General features: G+C 45.1%; 1 long non-coding RNA gene across 6 annotated transcripts in view; it reads left to right on the top strand.

Moving 5' to 3' along the window:
* The window catches only part of LOC137542184 (uncharacterized), a 126,219-nt gene that overhangs the window by 34,254 nt on the left and 68,595 nt on the right, over nucleotides 1-23,370 (top strand). For 5 of the 6 annotated variants that reach the window (XR_011025371.1, XR_011025369.1, XR_011025370.1 and 2 more), the window contains one exon: nucleotides 28-276. This is a non-coding gene — a long non-coding RNA (uncharacterized lncRNA). Of the gene's footprint in view, nucleotides 1-27; nucleotides 277-19,299; nucleotides 19,378-23,370 lie in introns of those variants that run through there. The other variant, XR_011025373.1, reaches the window with a different exon arrangement.

Raw genomic sequence — 23,370 nt, 5'->3', positions numbered from 1 at the left:
TTTGTTCCTCCTGCTCTTCTCTTCCAGATCTCTGGTCTCACAATGAAATCAGCATGTACCGTAATGTCTTCATCCAGTGATGTGTGTCGATACATTTTCCCTCCATACACTGCTCTGCTGAGTGGATTGTTGCCCTATCGATCAAACATGCCCCTTCCCCATAGAGCCAAGTACTGAAATGGGCAGGACTGGAAGCCATCCTAGATGTGGAGCTAAGGAGACTTCAGTGTTGGAGGAGCAGTGCCAGGGGGGAACTGTTTTCAAAATAGAAGATGGGTAGGTAGAAGATACTTTTATATCATTGCCTACAGTTCTACTTCTATTAATGTTCTCCCAGCTCAGGAGATGTGCCTGGAAAAGCTTAATGCACTGCGCAGCAGCAACAAGAAGTTGTAAAAGTTGAAAGATAAAGTTGAATTGTGTGTAAGCCTATGTCATATGCAGCCATTCAACATGGTACATCACTATTTTTCCAAGCAAGGTCAGCCCCAGCTTCCAAGCAGGACAGAAATTCATTATGATACATCATTGCAAAATCAAATACAGTGCTCGAATTCTAAAGGCTCATACACACATCCAAATTATTGCACAGCCAACCATACAACATGACCAACCACACAACAAGTTGTTTACCTGACAAATATGCACACACACGCCAACCAACTAACCAACCAACTCACTTAAATATTATGTGTGCAAGTTAAATGACAAAATGCAGTACATGTTCGCATTCTAGAAAAACAACAAAGTTGTTCAAAAGACTTGTACACGTGTATCCCACCTGCATGATAGTTGGGCAGATTGATCCTTCCGTTGGATCTGGCAAACAGCCTGTTATCAGTTGGTCATCTGGTTGTTTGCCAGCCGTACACACACCCAGCTTATCTTCCAACAGACAAGTTTGGAAGATAGTTGGACTGATTGTTGGTATGTGTGTATGAGCCTTTACATATAATGTAATTACTGGCAATCAGCCTTCCCATGGCTGTACCCCTTGACCTTGAATACGTAAGGGAATCCGCTCAAGTTCACATAATTCTCCTAAAAACAACAACACAGTCTTAATTGATGCTCAGGTGTTATTTGCATATAACTGCATTGAATGTGTCTGCACATGGACTGTTAGCGGACATTTGACATCCTGATATGCATTCAGCTGTGAACTGTTCTATCAGTATGAATATTACACTCATCTCAAAGAAAAATCTTGAAGCAGATGCAACCACCAAACAATACAAAGTTAATATGGTTGCAAGAAAGCTTCATGCATAAATAGCCCTGCTGGTGTGTGTGCATTTAGTAGTGATCAGCTGTGTGTAAAGCCACTGTAAAAGAGTTAGGCATATGTGTAACGATCGGTGTAACACAGAGAGGATCTGATTACCGGTGATCTGCAGTATCACCGAGAATACAGATATATACCCGATTATTGATGATCTGCAGTATCACCGATAATCAGATATATCTCTAACCTCTGGACACCTGAGTAATATGAGTGTTTGGTGCAACAGTAATACTTTGAGGAGGATCCCCGTAAAGGGGTACAGGGCAGTAAGAGATACTGCTCAGAGAACAGATTCCTTCCAATGGCCTGATGCTCCCCAAGGGGCGGAGCCAGGCTGAGAGTGGGAAGGACCAGAGAGTGAGTGACACCAATGGTGAAGTGTCACTGACAGGTCTGTGAACTATCTCCCAACGGGGAAGATAGTTCTCGAGGTCGGACAGGCCAGGTCGGCAACAGACAGACAGATCAGGTACAGAGACAGGAGACAGAAACGGAATCTAAAGACTAGCCGAGTTTGGCAACAGGGTATCAGAATGACAAAGGTACAAAATCAGAGATCAGAAGATTGGTCAGGAAAGCCGAAGGTCATGACAAATAATCAACAAATTCCTAGACTAAGGTGTGAGCTCCTTGGTCATCAACACCTAGGAAACTGGTCTAGATAATAACACAGATGATAACAGAAATTCCTAGACTAAGGTGTGAGTTCCTTGGTCATCAACACCTTGGAAACTGGTCTAGATAAACACAGATACTGACAAGGTCTGAGTGCTACCACGTAGTGATCGCAACGCCAGACACCAGAGGAATGACCAGCACCCAGTATATATACACCAGCGCTCTCCTGCGCCTCCCCTAAGTGCTGGACCAATGAAAACTGAAAGAATTGTCAGCTGACCGGCCTGGTCAGCTGACACCCTTCTGGCTGTCATAAATGCTCTGCCTCTCCGCGTGCGCACGCGTCCTTCTGAACCTGTGTGGACTATCAGTCCCAGCCACACCAGACATGTGTTGTAATGCCTCTGCTGTTTTGGATGCGGAATCCGCCGCACCGCTGTCCGAGCGTGCGTCATTTTCTCCGCGTTCAGTAGTACTGACAGAAGTAGGCCTATGCGTGCAAACCGCCGCGTCGAACGCGGAATCCGCCGCCCTGTTCTCTGGGCATGCGGCGGTTTCTCCGCGCTCCGTCAAGCCAGTGAATGCAGGTCTGTTGAACGCGGAATCAGCCGCCTTACTCTGAGTACTTGCGGCGGCTTTTCCGAGTTTTCTCACAATATGGAAGCAGGTCTATGGAGACTTGCACCATTAACCTCCTTGGCGGTATGAAAAATACCGCCAGGAGGGAGCGCAGCAGTTTTTAAAAAAATTTTTTTTTTTTTTAATCATGTAGCGAGCCGAGGGCTCGCTACATGATAGCCGCTGCTGAGCGGCATCCCCCCGCCCGCTTCGATCGCCTTCGGCGATCTCCGATCAGGAAATCCCGTTCATAGAACGGGATTTCCTGGAGGGCTTCCCCCGTCGCCATGGCGACGGGGTGGGATGACGTCACCGACGTCACTGACGTCGGGACGTCATTGGGAGTCCCGGGCCACCCCTCGGCGCTGCCTGGCACTGATTGGCCAGGCAGCGCTGGGGTCTGGGGGGGGGGCCGCGCGCCGCAGCAAATAGCGGCGATCGGGCGGGGGCCGGCGGCGATCAGAGTGCTGGCGCAGCTAGCAAAGTGCTAGCTGCGTCCAGCAAAAAAAAAATTATGAAAATCGGCCCAGCAGGGCCTGAGCGGCACCCTCCGGCGGCTTACCCCGTGTCCAGCACGGGGTTACCGCTAAGGAGGTTAACCCTATGCAGTGTTTCCAAAGCTTCCAACATCCCTCCAAGAAGGACATAGCCAACAATAAATCAGACTTTTTGTGTGATAAATCAGACTTCTAGTGTGGGCAAGAGTTAAATCCCCCCAAAATGTTCTCACCGATTTCCACACTTACATAATAAAAAAAATCAAATCACCTGGATTTTGGCTTTACCCAAAAACATTCACTGATCACGATGTTAGCTCTCACTGATCTATCACAACATTGCAGGAAAAAAAAACAGTTTTATTTTTTGATGCACTTGGTGTGGAAAATATTTAACTGTACTTACCTACATGAATACAATTATCCTTTATAGAGGTGGGAAGTCTTCCATGTACTTGTGGAAACTGAAAAGAAAGACTTTTAAGTTCTATAGATGTCTGTCAGTGCAACATTAGCACACTGTGAAATCATTTGCTTTTAAAAAAAAAATCCTATTTGATGTCTGAATTGGGTTAAATGTCTGAGATTAGTGACTTACAAAAATAAAATAACAAGTTAACCAGAAAAAAAGAATCTTGAAATCGGCTTTGGGCCATCTCTAATCCATTAACCCACCTCAAAAGGCAAACCTTGAGCAGGAACTCACGAGTTTGACCTGGTCCTTTGCCAGTCGACTTATTTCGAATGGAAACGCAGTGATAAAATGTTTTCAGTTACTAGCCTGCTTCAAAGTTATTTTCTGTTTAGAAATTCTCAATATCTGCTCCAACAGCAAAAAAAAAAGAAAAAAGATAATTTGCAGCAATATCAATAATACCAAAAGGAGAACAAATAGCTTTTATTCTTCAACAGGAACATAATTTCACTGGCTTTGACTTCATCACTCAATCGTTCTGCTTTCACTCTGAGCCCTTTTGACCACATTATAAAGTTCTTTATCTTCTGGCAGACATTTCGGCTGCACATTAACATTTTGCTGTCTAGGAAGACGAAAGTTAACAATGTACCTTTTTACAGATCTCATTTGCTTGAATGAGGCACTTTGCCAATTTGTACACACGGTAGAACCACAGACTGGAAAATCTTACCTTCTAAATCAATTCCGTTTCTAAGTATATTTCATTTTTCCCATTCATTTCAACATTCATATTTATCTTATACTTGCTCAAACTTGAGGTCCACCATTAATGTGGTGGTCTTGTCAGCCATGACCTTTTATGAATATACGTATTTTACCTGACCATTCATTCTTCGGAAAAAGGGAAAACTTTTTGGGTTGGGTCATCCTCCCAGGGTGGTTTGCATGTTCCTTAATTTGAGAAAATTAAGGTCTCTTCATGGCTTTGTGAAAATTAAGGTTTCTTTTGTGGCTTATTTTTCGGTGGTGGAAGTCCTGACATCCACTGACAAAGTAGGTATAACATGGCCTTGAATTTGTGTAGCACACGTCTTACTATTACATGTCTTAGTAGCCCTGACAATTTTCCATGATGCATTACAAAGAACATTAAAACATTTAGCTGTTTACGTGATTATCTGTCCTATAATGATGATGAATGATGTTATGTCCTTACATGCTCTTTAAATTACTTTTTTGCTCAAAAACATTAAACACAGCAAACATTGAATAGAAAACATAACAAGGCTGGTTTAAAGCCATTGCAAGACATATTTACACTTCTCTGCAACTAATTGATGATTGCCAGTTGGTGGACAAATGATCAGATTGTCTTGTAACTACGAAGTAATTACTGAGCAAACAAAGTGGAGAAAGTTCTCTGCTTCCCCCTGGATACAGCAGAAAATTCCTCCCTTGCCCCACGGCACACGGCTCAGTAGTGGGGCGATGGCATAATGTTTCTGGAACCAAAGGTCCCAGAAACAGTATGCCACTGTTCCAGCACTGTAAACAAAGGATAGCACACCATTTTCATCATGTTGATACATTGTCATTATTACATTGTCCTACAGTACATCACAACATTACATTATTACAATCTCATTTTCAAAGTCATTTAATTTGGTTATCCCAATCACTGTCCAACGGAGATCATTTTGTCCTGCCAGCTTACTGCCCCTTGTGTACAAAAGTATTCCCTATACAAGTCTCTGTTTGCTTTTGCTTCATAACTGGCATTGTGTCCAAGCCCTGGTTGCAGGGCAACCATGCCAGCATGTCTTCTCCACTCACCCGCTACAATAGTTTCAGTTTGCACATCCTCCTGGTCCAGCATTGTTGGTGAGCAGTACCGGTGTGGGTTTTTTTTGCTGCAGGAAATTATGCAGAGTATAAGTGGCTAGAAAATTTACCTCAACTTTTCCTGGATCCATATTGATGGAGGTAAAGAAAATCTGGAAATGCTGGGCTAGCTGGTGCGTCTACCATCATGACATCGTAATGCGCACTCATGTGCGCCATCATGACAATACTAATAAAAAAAAATCATTGTAATTATAAAAGTACGAGTCGCTGTTGGCAGGTGGGTTGGTCCTCACATGCTTGCCATCCAGAACACCACCGTAGTTTGAGAAATTCCATATCGTATGGAAGCCATTGACCGCAGCCTGCCACTCCTCCGCATTTTTGCCATTGACCACAGCCTGCCACTCCATTTCCACATCAACCACTTCTCTCCCCACCCCTCAGCCTGGTCGATGGCAGAGAGACCTATGTAATCTCACCCCAAATGTCCTAGCAAGTCACCTTCTCTCCCTCTCCTCCCACCTACCCACCCTCACATCCCCCAATGAAGCAGCTGCAAATATAACCTTGCCCTCTCATCTGCTTTAGATCAAGCTGTCCCCTTAATCTTCCGCCCTAACAAGCCCCCCAACCTTGGCACAACACCTACACATGTAACCTCAGGAAAGAAACTCGAGCAGCCGAACGGAAATGGAGGAAATCGCGTCTCAATTCTGACTTCCTAGATTACAAGGCCAAACTGTTACTCTTCCACACTGCCCTCTCTGAGGCTAAACAAAGGTACTTTGCAGCACTGATTGGAACCCAAGCTTCCAACCCTCAACAGCTTTTTGCTACGTTTAATTCCCTCCCTAACCCCAATCCTCCCCCTCCCAGTTCCTCCCTCTCAGCCAACGACTTTACCAACCACTTCACCACTAAAATTGCAACAATACGCAATTAAATTTCCTTCCTCCATCCCTCCCTTACCAACGCCTCTCAGGCTGTCCCCTTGCGTTCCCTCCTAGCTGCTCCCCTGTCTCATCCACCCCTCACCTCCTTTGCTCCTGCCACCATTGATGAAGTCAGCCTGCTGCTAGCGGCTTCCCACCCCACCTCCTCCCCCTGCGATCCTGTACCCGCAAATACTTTGTCCCCACTTCCCTGACCTGGCCCCAGTCCTCACCTCCTTGTTCAATCACTCCCTTTCCACAGGCACCTTCCCTAAAGCGTTCAAACAGGCCACTGTACTTCCACTGCTGAAAAAACCCTCACTCGACCCATCCCTACCCTCAAACTACCACCCAATCTCCCTCCTTCCCTATGCTTCTAAACTCCTCGAATGCCTAGTCCACCAACGCATTACCTAATACATCAACACCAATACCCTACTTGACTCCCTACAGTCTGGATTCCGACCTGCACACTCAACTGAAACAGCCCTCGCCAAGGTGGTCAACGACCTTACCCTTGCCAGGGCCAAAGGCAGTTATTCCATCCTGCTCTTCCTTGACCTCTCTGCAGCATTTGACACTGTTGACCACCCCCTCCTCCTCCAATCACTACAGTCCATGGGCATCCATGGTCTTGCCTTGGCCTGGATCTCCTCCTACCTATCCAATCGCTCCTTCACAACTTCCTTCAATGGCTCCTCCTCAACCCCTGCCCCCCTCTCAGTCAGGGTCCCCCAGGGCTCTGTTCTGGGCCCCCTTCTTTTCTCCATATACACTTCCTCAATTGGCAAGCTTATCTCCTCCCTGGGCTTCAAATACCACCTTTATGCCGATTACACTCAGATTTACCTCCATACCCCCGATCTCTCATCCACCACCATTAACAAGGTCTCCTCGTGTCTCTCAACAATTTCTTCCTCGATGTCTGCTAGGTTCCTGAAGCTTAACCTAGACAAAACTGAGCTCCTGATCTTTCCACCCCATGCTGCTGCACCCCTCCCAGATTTCCACCTCACAATCGACAACTCAACCATTCGCCCTACCTCCCAGGCCTGCTGTCTGGGTGTCACCTTGGACTATGACCTCTCCTTCATCCCACACATCCAAAACATCACCAGAGCCTGCAATTTCCACCTCCGTAATATCTCCAAGATCCGCCCCTTCTTAACCGCGGACACGACCAAACTGCTCATCCATGCCCTCATCATCTCCCGCCTTGATTACTGTAACTCCCTCCTTTCTGGTCTCCCCTTGAAACGTACTGCCCCCCTTCAATCAGTGATGAACGCGGCTGCAAGACTCATCCATTCTTCGCACCGCTCCACATCCACATCTCCCCTTTGTGAATCCCTGCACTGACTCCCTATCCATTTCAGGATAACTTTCAAGATTCTATGCCTGGCGTATAAATCTGTGCACAAAACCTGCCCTACCTACATCTTGGAGCTTGTTCACGGGTATACACCAGTTCACCCCCTCCGATCCTCCAACGACCTTCGCCTCACCACCCCATGCATCTCCCACTCCCATGCCCACCTGCAGGATTTCTCAAGAGCCGCCCCCACCCTCTGGAACGCCCTTCCACCACCCATCAGATTTGCTCCCTCTTTCAACACATTCAAGCAAGCCCTCAAAACCCACCTCTTTATGATGACCTACCCACCTCCTACCACACAGTAACTCTCTACTGAATATTTCACAGCCCCACCTAGTGTTTCCACCCCACCCTTTAGATTGTAAGCCTCTGGCAGGGTCCTCCATTCCCTAGTGTAATCTACAGGATCATGTGCTCCTGTCCTATGACAGCCTGTACTTGTATTACTGGGCCTACCTAACTAGCCCATATCGCATGATCATGTATTTTGTACAATTTGCATGTATAACTTTGCTCTACGTTGTATAACCTTGTTATGTTTGTCATCCTTGTATCATTGTATATATTTATTGTCCAGCGCTGCGCAATATGTTGGCGCTTTATACATTCAATAAATAATAATAATAATCCCACACTACTTTCACTCCTCCCAAGAAAATGCACATTTACTCATCCTAAAATGGCGTTGGAAAGGAAATTATATGTATTTCCTCAAAAGTCATTTGTGTTTTCAAGTAGAAAACAATCTTAATAGAACATAAAATGCATCCGTGTGTTGCGAAAAATGGGTTCAGACAGATAAAATTACAATTGAGAAAGAGATTTTATCAATAGTAATTTAAATCTACTAACAAAACTCCTAGTGTGTACCCACCATTAGTGTAGCTGAACACAATCTAATAATTTTAGCTTTCTCTGATATATCTTTGCATAGTTTTTTTCCCCCAGAACTCTCAGAAGTGAGATCTCTCACGATTTTTAGAAGTAGACACTCTCATTATTATGATTGTTGATTTATATATCTAATCTTCTGTGGCACTATACACAGTAAAGGTGAGAAGCAATCAAGGGTACATGGAAATGGATAACTAATACAATTTACTTTTTCTCCTAAGTTTTCTCCCAGTTAATATTTTCACACTATGGCCCATATGCAATTATATTTTTCACCTGAGTTTTCTCCTAGGTGATATTTTGAAATGTGTCAATAAAATGACTTTTAAACCATCAGCAAGCAAAACAATACTCAAAATAATTTTGATAGAACCTTTTACCTACTTTTTGATACTTTTTCCATTGCAAAATGGTATTTTAAATCGAAGATGAACATTTTTCTCACAGGAGAAAACTCACCCAATAGGTCATATTCAATTCACTTTTTCTCCTAAGTTGTTTTCTTATGTGATATTTTCACACCTTAGCAATAACATGCCATTTAAGCCACCAGCAAACAGGAAAATACTCAGAATAATCTTGACAGTACTTTTTCACCTAATTTTTAGTACTTTTTTAATTGCAGAATGCTATAAAGCTGTTTTAAACAGGAGATGGCAAATTATCTTCAAGGGGAAAACGTAGGAAAAAAGTGAATTCAATTTTTCAATTCAATTTACTTTATTGTCATTGTGTAACACAACGAAATTACTTTCGTTGTGTTACACAATGTGTTACACAATATGAATGCATATAACCCATAAACAACAAGCCACCAGCAAGCAAAAAGAAAAGAATAATTTTACGTTTTCACGGACTTTTTGGTACAATTGCAGAGTGCTGAAAAGTTATTTCAAACAAAAGATGAAAATGTATCTCATAGGAGAAAACTTTAGTTTTATCCTAGGAGATAACTTTCATGTTCTGTTTAAAATATATTTTCAGCACTCTGCAACTGAAAAAGTACCAAAAAGTAGGTGAACAATGTAGTGTCATAATTATTAAAATAATTTTCTTGTTGGTGAAGTAGTTTCTTGCTGGTGGCTTAAAGGGCAATTTATTAATAATATTTGAAATATCACATAGGATTAGATCAAGCCCAAAGTGAATTGAATAAGGGCCATTGGAATTTATTCAAAAAGCTTACTTATTTTTCACCTTAACTGTAAGGAGAGCTACTGGTAAGGCATGAGATAAACAGATATGGCGAGATACATCATGAGTTAAGTCAAATAAGGAGATATAAACCACAAATTAGTCAGTTAAGGAGAGATAAATCATGAGTTATGTGACATAAAGAGAGATGAATCAAGAGTTAAAGCGGAACTGAAGATTGTGCTAAATCAAAGTGTTTCACTTACCTGGGGCTTCTGCCAGCCTGGTGCAGCCTTCCTGTCCCACACAGGCCCTCCATGATCCTCTGTTCTCCCGCCTCCAGCTACTTTCATTACCGTCGACGGCAATTGCGCCTGCGCGCCCCGAGCCACACGTATCTTTTTCCACTTTCCATCCTCAATACACCACTCTCCAACTTCCCCACACTTCCACCTCCTAAACCACAACTTCCCTTGCAGGGGCAGACATGTGGAAATGATGGAGAGTGGTGTGGAGCGAATTTGTGAGAGGTGGTGGCTCATGTGAGTTAAAGCGGAATGAAACTGTGAGAATCCGCTCAGCTGCCTGCGCAGGCAGGCAGCCTTTTGACCATTGTTTAGGTTTGCATGCTGCAGGACTTTGGAACAGAGACCTGTCTTTCCATTGCAAGTTCTGGTCTGTGGATCCTTCTGTTCTGTCTCCTGGGATCGCGCTAGCTACTTTTCGCTAGCGCTGGGGATCCTTCTGTTCTGTCTTCTGGGATCGCGCTAGCCACTTTTCGCTAGCGCTGGGGATCCTTCTGTTCTGCTACTCTGTACCTGGATCGCGCTAGCCACTTTTCGCTAGTGCTGTGGATCCTATCTCTCGCTTGTCCCTGTTTTCGTGTGTCTGTCTTGTCTGCTACGCTTGCTGGAGGCTCGGTGAGATAACCGTTAAGCAAGCGCTCGCGTCCTCTGTTTCATGTTTGTCTGTTAATGGTTAGTTAGGCGTGCTTGTCTCTATTGTGCTTATCACGTGGAGACCGCGCATAAACGCGTGTACTGTTGCGAATGTGTGCGGTGTTCGCGGTTAGCTAGCGTTTGTTATTTTCCGTATCTCCTTATTGTATTATTTGCTGTGCCTTTGCTACCCTCGTGCCCTGTTTTGCTCAGTCTTGTGTCTCTGTCGGCAATCGCCATTCTTGCGATTGCATTCCCACTTCGTTTCCGCCGTTGTGTGTTCACCGTCGCTGGGTGGCGACTAGTTTGGTGGACACACATTGGTTCTGTCCCTTTGCTCTGTTTCTTGTGGGCTATCCAGCCCTGCCTGATCGTACCTTGTCCTGGATCTGTACAATTCCCGTCTGGCATCTGTGGCTGTGCAGCGACTGTGTTCGCCTGCACTCCACAGCGCCATCTGCCGGAGGGAATTGCCCTCTGCGGGTGCATAGCACCTATCCTGGGTTTCCCTCAAATATACGCTTGTGGAGGAAATCCGCCGCGTCAGCGCACGTCTGGTGCGCTGACCGCGAATACGATTCCACAATCGTTACAGAATGACCAGCCAAACCAAAATTCCCAGGCCAGAGGGAACCTTTGATTTGCTTCAGATGTCATTGCCTGTGACAAAAGCATATGTGGATCCTATTATAGGTAGGATCGCACACTATATTAAAGCAGTTAAAAAATCTGTACTCGTTCCTGATCCCCACCCATATGGAGATTATTTAGATACTGGGCTGTTCGAACCGCCATTTGCCTCATGGGAAATCGGGGCCTTGGTGGAGGAATTTAATTTGGATTGGAAAGCCTTTTGCGATTTTTACATTGCAAAAAGCGCGGATGTCCTGAACGATTGCCTTTACTCTGTGTGCCTTTTGACTGATTTTGATGAATGTGACGAGTGTGTTGTGGATCTGGTGATGTATGTGTGGCAGATCATTTTGGATGAATTACACACACCAATCAATTGACCCCAATAAAGAGGTAAAAGATTCCCGTTCTGTTCCTGCTCCAGTTCCATCTGTAGACTGTGCTCACTATGATTGTTCATCCTTTGTTAAGTGTGCATGGGAGCCCCCGTTTGAGAAATGGGAGATCGAGCTCCTGGTCTATGAATTGGAATGTGATTGGAGATCGTTTTGCAATCATTACCTTTCTAAAAACTAAGCAGTTTTCTATGCGTGCATTGAGTCTGCGTGCACTTTAATCAAGACTGGTGAATGTATCTCTGACTTTGTGACTCCGCTGTTTGACGTGTGGAGAATGATTTTGGATGAACTACATGCGCTTCAATCTGCTAAAAACACATTGTCAGCAGACGATTGTTCCAATCCTCTGGATTTAAAGAAAGTGAGTTTTGAATGCATTCCCTTTCCCAAAGCAACTGAGTGTTTGAAGTCTGAGTGCAAGTCGTTCAGAGCAGTTGCTTGTGTGGAAGTTGAACCAGTGCGGTCTGATGTCGCAACCGCACGTATGGCTGCGAAAGGTCTGTGTGGTCCTGTGTCTAAGGAAGACAGATTTTTTCCCTCAGGTTCTCTAAGATCGTCCGTTTGTGAGCCTGCCATGGGAAAAATTCCTAAGTTATGTAACTTTAAGAAAATTATTGATGTGTCTAATAAAGTTTCTCCTGTTGTTGTCGCCACTTCTTTTGCAAATGAATCTATGTCTTATTCTGTTCGCACCTGTGCAGGCCTGTTGTCTGATGACAGTTGCTCCAGTGTTTCTGTCCTAGATGCCTTGCAGTCTGCTCCGCAGATCGCGGAGGTTTGCGATATGGAAGCGTCAGTTTCGCAACCTAAAGCGATCTTGGATCCGCAAATTTTGCGTTCTGTCTCCTCGGATTCGACATCGTTAGCCGAGTCTAAGAGTGAGACAGCACTTTGGTTTTGTGAACCTGATACTGAAGCACCTTTGCTCTGTCCAGAGAAGATGTCTCTGAGCCTGCCCTGTATCATGAATAAAGACATTATGTCCACTCGCATTGACATTTGCGAGTCTGATTCTGAAGTAAGTACTGACTCTCCACCCAGTAATCTGGATGAGTCAATATTACCTTGTTTAAAATCTCCTGCAGTGTCCCTAGAGGCTCGTCTAGGTATTGCAACCATTGTTACCTGTTTTTCTGCTATTTTGGAATTGCAGTCTGGTTTGACTGCTATGGAGGAATTTCCCTGCAGTGAAACGAAACTCAGAAGGCCAGAGTTAGTTTCACTAGATATTTCTGTGTATCCCTGTCCTGATGATAAAATTCAGTCTCAGTTTATGGTGGAACCTTCCCTGGGACATCTGCCCTGCACACAAAATAAAGTTCAAGTTTTGCCCTGTAACTTGGATAGTTCAGAATCCTTTTTAGAAAACTTGGGAAATGGTGTTCCTGAGGTCTTGTCTGATGTCCTGGAGATCTCCGAGTTCCTCCCAAAGGGTGCAGAACTTGTAGGAGAAGTCTCCTGCCCCCCAGGTCCTTCTGAGGTGTTGCCCACTTCAGTAGGCATTGCTGCCTTGCTGACTACTTTTGCAGCTCTTGTGGAGCTTCATTCATGTGTAGTCAATGATGATATTACAGTTACAGAAAATTCTGAATTTGAGTCCGAGTCTTCTTTTGAAAGACCAGTACCTGTGACCTTTACTCGTGATGATTTTCTGCCCGGTACTGGTTTTGGTCTTGTCGTGTCGGACTCTGAGGTTGGCAGTTCCCCAACATGTCCTGAGGTTTCTCCTGTACTAGTGTACCCCGATGTGCTCTGTGACCCAGAAAGCCCAAGTGTGCCTCGGTTTCCAGCGTACTCAGATGCTTCCTCAGTGGAGACATGTTCCGATATAGCCTGCCTGCTTGCATGCCCAGAAGTGGTCCCTGAAAGTCCTGATCTTGATGGGTGTCCTGCTAATTTTGAGTCTGGAATGATCATAGGTTCCATAGGGGTTCTTGGTGGTTCTCCATGTGAGTCTGGTGAGCGTTCTGGCTTCTTGGGATCTCTGTGAAGCTTCAAGGCGTTCTGGGAGATTCCGGGAAAGGTTTTGCTTGGTGCCCTGAATACGATCAGCAATGGCTTTGGTGTTGTAAGGGACACTTCGAACAGGTATTGCGGCAGGTTTGGTATTCTTGGACGCTCCTTGGAAGGTGGTAGGTATTGTCTGGAGGGTGTCGATGGCTTCTTCTCTGGTGTCCACAGTCCTGATGGGTGTTACGCTGAGACTTGTAGTGCTGATGGGCATGTTTCGGTGGCTTCTGCTTCCGATGAGGTCAGTTTCGGATGGACTGACTCTGGAATTGGGCCTTGTCGGGCTGTCCCGACCTTCATGAGTCTTCAGTTAGAGTTTTGTGATGATACCAGTTTTGAGGGATGTCTGGAATCCATCCCTAGAGGGGGGGGGGGGGGGGTACTGTGAGAATCCGCTCAGCTGCCTGCGCAGGCAGGCAGCCTTTTGACCATTGTTTAGGTTTGCATGCTGCAGGACTCTGGAACAGAGACCTGTCTTTCCATTGCAAGTTCTGGTCTGTTCTCTTGCTGGGGAATTTGCATACATTCGTTATGCAAATCCCCTACCTGCCTTCTTTGATGACTGGCACTATAAGAGCTTTATGTTTCCCAGAAGGCTTGGCTGGTCATTTCCCTTCCATGGTCTGTTCCTGATGGACACTGCTGGAGTGTCAGCCGTTGCTATCTAGTATAGTTAATTCCTGGGGGTTGCTTTAGGCTCCCCTTCTAGCCCAGTCAGGTTGTATTATCTGTTTGTTTGTTCTGTTGCCATTGTCCTGTCCCAACGGTGGTCGACAGGAAATGGTTCTGATCTCTGTTCTTGGAGTATAGCTGGTGCAGCGGTTGCTACCAGCTATCTCTTCTGTTCTGTCTCCTGGGATCGCGCTAGCCACTTTTCGCTAGCACTGGGGATCCTTCTGTTCTGTCTCCTGGGATCGCGCTAGCTACTTTTCGCTAGCGCTGGGGATCCTTCTGTTCTGTCTTCTGGGATCGCGCTAGCCACTTTTCGCTAGCGCTGGGGATCCTTCTGTTCTGCTACTCTGTACCTGGATCGTGCTAGCCACTTTTCGCTAGTGCTGTGGATCCTATCTCTCGCTTGTCCCTGTTTTCGTGTGTCTGTCTTGTCTGCTACGCTTGCTGGAGGCTCAGTGAGATAACCGTTAAGCAAGCGCTCGCGTCCTCTGTTTCATGTTTGTCTGTTAATGGTTAGTTAGGCGTGCTTGTCTCTATTGTGCTTATCACGTGGAGACCGCGCATAACCGCGTGCACTGTTGCGAATGAGTGCGGTGTTCGCGGTTAGCTAGCATTTGTTATTTTCCGTATCTCCTTATTGTATTATTTGCTGTGCCTTTGCTACCCTCGTGCCCTGTTTTGCTCAGTCTTGTGTCTCTGTCGGCAATCGCCATTCTTGCGATTGCATTCCCACTTCGTTTCCGCCGTTGTGTGTTCACCGTCGCTGGGTGGCGACTAGTTTGGTGGACACACATTGGTTCTGTCCCTTTGCTCTGTATCTTGTGGGCTAACCAGCCCTGCCTGATCGTACCTTGTCCTGGATCTGTACAATTCCCGTCTGGCATCTGTGGCTGTGCAGCGACTGTGTTCGCCTGCACTCCACAGCGCCATCTGCCGGAGGGAATTGCCCTCTGTGGGTGCATAGCACCTATCCTGGGTTTCCCTCAAATATACGCTTGTGGAGGAAATCTGCCGCGTCAGCGCACGTCTGGTGCGCTGACCGCGAATACGATTCCACAATCGTTACAGAAACCCAGCATTTTTTCTTTGCTCTAAAACATTATTTACAGCATATTATATACTACCAGCATTTTTTTTTACTAGAACAGCATTCAAAGGGTTAAACACAGAACAGAAAAGCTCAATGCCGGGAAAGCTGTATTTAATTGTATCAGGTGAGGAATGTAAACAAACACTTCTCTGACACTGCAGACTCTCCTGAACACAGACAGACAGTCAGAAAGCATTTCTGCTTATATTTCAAGATGAAAAAAAACACAGTTATGAATAAAATGCAAAGTCAGCTCTCAGAGCAAAAAAGTGTACTTTGGGAACTTGTAATTTCTAAATGAATAATAATACTTATGCACAAAAGCAAATATGATAACCGTATGGCATATAAAAAGTAGGAAAACATGTTTTTATTAAATATTATGTCAGGGTTTTATACCGCTTTAACTCACTCTGCACAAGCTGTGCCCCCACACGCGCTTGAATAATTTTTTCTTTTCATGAAATTGTTCTCGCTCATCCTTATAGTAGACACTTGTATAATAAGCTTCCCTGGCCTGATGGTTGTTTTTTGTTATACACTTTATTGATAATGCAGCACAACATAATGTCAGCCTGTGGAAACTCGGAAAGAGATTTGACAATATGTGGTTCTTGACTTTTTCTGCCTGAACATTGGTACAGTGAGTAGGATGTTATTTAGGTTGGTGGCACAGGTTTCCTATTAGACTCACTATGATTAATTATGTCCCCATCCTGTTTTGTATGTCCTTCTGTCTTATCATGAAATTTGGAATGTTTCCTTTTCTCCACCTACAGCTTTTAATATAATATCCTTACCACAGTCATATGGGGGAAGATCTTGAGTAAACTCAATGGAAACAAAAACAGAGTGCCTTTAACAGTGTAGTAGGTATGAGATAAAGAGGTCATACACAAGGTTGGGCAGTATCAGACACAACAAATCACTAGGCAGGTGTGGATCATAAACCTGTAGAATAAAACCAAAATTGAAGGATGTGTGCTTTAGGGTTCATGTTTCCTGTTCCTAAAATTTCTTCTTTGGGCATTTTTTGGTAGGGATAACAAAAGTTTACCTTCGTAAAACAGAAGGTATTTGCGATAATTCAGGTTGGAGTGAGCATATGATGTCTCCCATGATGCATCATTGCTGAATATGCAAATCATCATTTGTTGTCCCGTAAGCTAACCACACCTCCAGAACCACTGAAATACAATGATGAGTCAGCTTGTTCATTGTACAGAGCTGCAAAAACCTAACATGCATACATACTGTTTTGGATTGATTGATGTAACGGTTGGGTGTAGCAACTCAGATGTCTGATTATATGGTGATCTGCAGAATCACCAATAATGCAGACGCTATACCTGATTATGTGGTGATCTGCAGAATCACCAATAATACCAGTATAGCCAAATGGGTGCTAGAGTGTAGTGCTTAGTGCAACCGTAATATAATAGTTTGGCGAGACCTCACCAGAGGAGCTGGTGAGGTACAATCAATACATTGACTGTATAATAGCGTACAAGCCCCAGCACGCTGGAGACACTGATACTGATGAGATAGAATCTCCCGAGGAGCGGGTGATTCAGACTGTGCTGCAGCCTAGTGATCACCTGAGGAGCAGGTGATTAAGACGGTACTGCAGCCTAGAGGATACCTGAGGAGCAGGTGATACAAACAATACTGCGACTAGTGATCACCTGAGGATCAGGTGATTAAGACTGTACTGCAGGCTAGTGAACACCTGAGGATCAGGTGATTAAGACTGTACTGCAGGCTAGTGAACACCTGAGGAGCAGGTGATTCTATACTAGAAATCCCTCACCAGAGGCTAGGCCCACTGGTGAGGACAGAGTGGTCAGACAGGCTAAGTTCGGCAACAGAAAGGATAGTATCGGAACAGAATAGTGAGGCAAAAGATAACGGGTAAACAGGCAGAGGTTCAGCAACAAGTCAGATAGGCAGAAGTACAGAATCTATGAGCAGATGCAAGGTCAGAGTATAGCCAGAATCATACACAGATAATCAATAATAATAAAGCAGGTTTTAACACCTGGGATCTAGTCTAAGGTCTGAGCGCTAACACAGAAGTATTCACGACAGCAGACTGTTTCTGAATGAAGCCCGGAGGCTTAAGAAGCAGAGGAGACCTCACTGGCACGCCCCCTGTAATCACCCTATCTTGGGCGCCGTGAGCCTCCTCCTAGCATAAAGGTCCCGTCTGTGCGGGCGCCCGCGCGAGACGGTGACCCCTTGAAGCAACGAACGTTCCGTCCTCGGCGTCCTAGACGCCGGGAGGACGGGCAGAGGCACGGAGGCAGCTGCGGCGGCGATGCTGTTCGCCGCAGCTGCCCCGTTGTTCATTACAATTGATCCTCATCAGTGCATGGCATTATTATTGGATTATTGTGGCTGTACAGAGTAGGACTTGAAACACTTAGATTTACAGACTACTCAGTAAGCTCAGGGTGAACCAGAACTCCTAGGACTGTGTAAGGGGCTACAAAGGACCAAAAACCCTCTCAGTAAAATGCTATGTAGAGCAGAAATGTGCCTTCTTAAAACAGAAGGTATTTGCAGCTAAAACAACTTTGGACCTCTATACAAAACAACATACCTACCTTCCCTAAAGCCATCTTTCAATTTGTGCAACAACCCCACACAAAAAAAGGCATCTCTATGTGTTACATGGAAATCCTTAGGTCTGCATTCTAAAATATGTGAAATATTGGTCTTATGAGTTGAATATAGATATTTCGGTTGAACAAGTAAGACTAGCGTCTTCGCATATAGCAAAATATTCAAGATGCAACACCCACTGGGAAACGTTCCAAAAGATATCACTGCACTGGTACGCTACTCCTTCACGCCTATCTAAACTCAAGGGTGGTCCTTCTCCCGACTGCTGGAGAAACTGTAATTTCCTGGGTACATTACCTCATATATTCTGGTATTGCAAACCTATTCGAGCCCTCTGGAAGGAAATTAATACTTACATTACATCTACTATATGGTCCTCCTTTAAACTAACCCCTCAACTGGCTATACTACATGTTGGCCTAGACAACATTCCAGTCCCTTACAGATTGGAAATTACTCAGATCCTATGTGTTACCCGACATACCCGACATAGTATCAAACTGGCGTGTCCCATCACCCCCTACATTATCACAAATCATAGCCCAAACCACCATAAACATGAGTATGGAGAAAAAGCTACGACACACTATTTCCTAACCGCCCTACTGTCCTACCGTCAGTATTTTAAGTGAGTCCCTTTTGTAACAAGCAAACACGTATTACAGATATAGCCCCAGATATGATTTCTTGTTGTTATCTTGTTCTGCTTTTAAACCTTATAATGTTACGTTTTAACTTTGAATGTTTTTTTTCTGTATATTCCAAATGCCGTATGTATGTATATTCTTCTTTAGTTACATATTTTCTACATTATTGTATCCATGCATTTTTGGCAATAAAAATTAATATTTAAATAAAAAAACAGAAGGTATTTGCGATAATTCAGGCTAGAGTGAACATATGATATCTCCCACAATGCATCACTGCTGAATATGCAAATCATCCTTTGTTATCCTTGTAAGCTAACCACACCTCCAGAACCACTGGAATGCAATGATGTGTCAGCTTGTTTTGGTAGCAAGTTTTGATAACAAAGTGAAGAATCACATGCAGGTCCCTGAAGTTGGTGAAATGAAGGGACAAAGGGATCTGTGACACATTCCATCTGATGGTTCATAACAGTCAAATTAGCTCCATGAACTGGGAAGGTAGCACGCACTAATAAACAGCAGTGAAAAAAACCATAACAGATAAGACAGACTGGGCTCTTGACACTAATGTACCCTTTGGGCCCCATACTTGTCAGTGCTATCCTATTACTAAGCATGCCTAAATAGCATAATTATCTTTTCACATGCAATTTTTTTTTCCCCAAAGGCAGGAAATACTCAAGTTCAACCGATGTAGTCATTTATGGTCCACTGAAGTACTATAAAAGGAATTCTGTTCCAGTAACTGCAAACTGCAACACTTCAATTCACAAAGGACTAATGCTAGCTATTTATTTCTGGCATTTGTTAAGTGAATGTTTATACATAAGTCCCTAATTTGTAAAGTAAGAAAAATATTGAGCTAATTTAGGAGGTATAAATCTTGGTGGAAGAATAAAATCATACGATTATGTAAACAAAAACTAGATTTTTTTTCAGCCATGTCAGTATTTCCTCTAGCTCTCTCTTGCCTTCTCCTTGCCTTTACTCTCATTAATACAGTCTCATTTCGTCAAAAGACTCTAGTTTGATTTTGTCAGCAAAACTACACTTTCGTCTTAAACGCTCCACTTGTGTGACCACATCTCCTTGGAGATGTTATCCATGATACTTGTTTATAAATATGTATTGTACAGTGCTGATAATAAACATGTTGATGTTTAACTGATTTGGGACGGACACCTCCCTTTTAAGGACCACAGGCTTTTTTTTTTATTTCTTCCCTTTCCGATCACTGTGATTGGCTCACAGTGAATAGAAGGTCAGGAGCCAATGAAAGCAGTTCCTGACCAATAGGGGGAAGCTCGGTTGTCACATAACAGCCGAGTTTATTTCCTCTAGGAACAGTGATGGGCTACAGACCGTGGTGAGCCGCGGCGTAGAATCTACACCATATCAGAATTAGAGAGCCAGAGATGCGGCGTAGATTCTACTTATCGTCGTCCTGAACCGGTTAAAGAGGCACTGAAGTGACATATAGTGGAATGTAATAAATAATTCCGGATACCCACATTTAAGTTAATTATCCTGGTTTCAGCATCAGAAACACTTTCTCTCTCTCTCTCTCTCTCTCTCTCGCTCTCTCTCTCTCTCTCGCTCTCTCTCTCTCTGTATATATAGCTGAATATTGGTATATAGCCCTGCCCTCCCAGTGATGCCACAGCCTAGACTATTTAGCTATATCTCCTTCCAGTGCATTCTGGGAGACCAGGTATTTTTTCTCCGGGAACACTCAGTATAGAAACATTCCACAGAGCTACACCTGATGGCACTAAAGCTGTCACCACCCATGATAAATTTCTGGATGTAAATCTGGGAGAGGAAAGATTTTACAATGTGTAACAACTGACTTTATAAATAAGCAATTTTATTAATTATGTTTTCAGTACAGGTCCTCTTTAACCACTTGCCGACCGCCCATTACCAATTGGCGGCGGCAAAGTGGCACCCCCAGGGCGGCACCTGGGGGACTAATTAGCCGAAGGCATTAGGCTCTGCCCACCCGCGACGTCAACCCTGCCGGCCAATTAGCAGCGCCGGTGGTTTGTTAACCCCCGATCTGCAGCATACAAAGTGTATAATATACTCTGTAATGTATACAATGTATACCAAGGGTATTACACAGGCTGCCTCCTCCCCTGGTGGTCCCAGTGATCAAGGGACCACCAGGGGAGGACGGAGCTGTGCATGTAAACACACACACACACACTGATCCTGCCCCCCTGATTGCCCACAGCACCCCTCAGACCCCCCTGATCACCCCCTCAGATCACTGTTTGCACCCAATCACCCCCCTAATCACCCATCAATCACCCCCTGTCACTACCTGTCAACACTATGTTTTAGATTAGGTCCTAAACTGCCCCCTGGGGGCTCCTGATCACCCCCCCACACACACACACACACACAACCTCAGATCCTCCCCAACCCCCCCCCCCCCACACACACACACACACCCCTGTGTACTGTATACATCTATTCTCCCCTGTAATCACCCACTGATCACCTGTGAATCACCCATCAATCACCCCGTCACCACCTGTCACTGCCACCCATCAGATCAGACCCTAACCTGCCCCTTGCGGGCACCTGATCGCCCGCCCACACCCTCAGATCGCCCGCAGACCCGCCATCAGATCACCTCCCAAGTGCATTGTTTACATCTGTTCTCCCCTCTAATCACCCACTGATCACCAATCAATCACTCCCTGTCACCACCTGTCACTGCTACCCATCATACCCATCAGATCAGACCCTTGCGCGCACCCAATCACCCGCCCACACCCTCAGATTGCCCTCAGACCTCCCCTGATCACCTCGCCAGTGCATTGCTTGCATCTATTCTCCCCTCTAATCACACCCTGATCACCTATCAATCACCCTGTCACCACCTGTCACTGCTACCCATCAGATCAGACCCTAATCTGCCCCTTGCGGGCACCCAAACACCCGCCCACAACCTCAGATCGCCCTCAGACCACCCTGATCACCTCCCCAGTGCATTATTTACATCGGTTTTCCCCTCTAATCACCCACTGATCACCCATCAATCACCCCCTGTCACCACCTGTCACTGCTACCCATCATACCCATCAGAGCAGACCCTCATCTGCCCCTTGCGGGCACCCAATCACCCGCCCACACCTCAGATCACCCTCAGACCCCCCCTAATCACATCCACAGTGCAATGATTGCATCTATTCCCCACACTAATCACACCTTGAGACACCCATCAATCACCTCCTGTCACCACCTGTCACCCCCTAGCACACCTACCCATCAAATCAGGCCCTAATTTGCCCCGTGTGGGCTTCTGATCACTTGGCCAAACCCTCAGATCCCCCTTAGACCCCCTTCCGATCACCTCCCCAGTGCATTGATTGCATCTATTCTCCCCTCTAAGCACCCCCTTAGACACCCATCAATCACCTCCTGTCACCACCTGTCACCCCCTAGCACTCCTACCCATCAGATCAGGCTCTAATCTGCCCCCTGCGGGCTTATGATCACCCGGCCAAACCCTCACCGCAGTGACAGAATTTTTTTTCTGATCACTGCACAAAACACTGTACAATAACTGTGGCGCTGTAAAGATCAGTTTTGATTTATTTCTTTTTAATCAAAACTCAGTGACCACAGCTTTCTACTTACAAGTACTCCCTTTTGCTAGGTAGGTGTTCTTTTTCCTTGGTAGTCTCAGAGGAATACCCCCTAAATTTAGCAGTCCACCATGGCAAAAAAGGAGTATTCCGCTGAAGAGGCCGCCGAGATTCTGACCCAGTGGGGTGAGTGCGATTGGGAAGCCTCATCCGACGAATCATCCAGGTCAGAATACGAACCGGTGAACAGCAGTGGCTCTCTGACCGATAGCAATGACGAGGTTGAGGTCCCGGCTAGAGCCAGGCGTACCACACCCCATGTCACTGGGCCGCAGGATCAGACTCAAGGGCAGCTTCGTAGCATCTCCTGGACCTAGCACCAGTACTACTGTAATAATAGACTTAATTGTGGCTGAGACCAGCCGTTATGCCACACGATACGCAGCCGCCAATCCGAGAAGCTACCATGCCCAGCCTTTTCGGTGTAAACCACTCCAAGTTTCCAAACTAAACATTTTTTGGGGGCTTTCTCCTTAACATGGGTCTAGTCAAAAAGGATGTATTGTGGTTTTATTGGTCTGCGCACTTAATACATCACATGCCCATGTTCTCTGCTGCCATGTCCAGGTCACGATTTGAGAACATCCTGCGCTTCCTGCACTTCAGTGCCAATACAACCTGTCATCTAAGAGGCCACCCTGCTTATGACCGGTTCCACAAAATTCGGCCCCTCATAGACTACCTGTATTCAAAATTTGCAGATCCTTATACCCCTGAACAGTCATTTTGAGGCATTTGGTTTCCAGACTACTCCTCAAGGTTTTGGGCACCTAAAATGCCAGAGCAGTATAGGAACCCTACAAGTGACCCCATTTTAGAAAGAAGACACCCCAAAGTATTCCGTTTGGTATATACAGTTCATAGAAGATTTTCTTTTTTGTCACAAGTTAGTGGAAAATGACACTTTGTGAAAAAAAATAAAAATCAATTTCCGCTAACTTGTGACAAAAAATAAAATCTTCTATGAACTCACCATATTCCTATTGGAATACCTTGGGGTGTCCTCTTTCCAAAATGGGGTAATTTGTGGGGTTCCCATACTGCCCTGGCATTTTAGGGGCTCTAAACCGTGAGGAGTA

Source organism: Hyperolius riggenbachi, chromosome 12 (genome assembly GCF_040937935.1).
Source record: "Hyperolius riggenbachi isolate aHypRig1 chromosome 12, aHypRig1.pri, whole genome shotgun sequence".
NCBI classification, from domain to species: domain Eukaryota; kingdom Metazoa; phylum Chordata; class Amphibia; order Anura; family Hyperoliidae; genus Hyperolius; species Hyperolius riggenbachi.
This window is presented reverse-complemented; position numbering and strand designations above follow the sequence as displayed.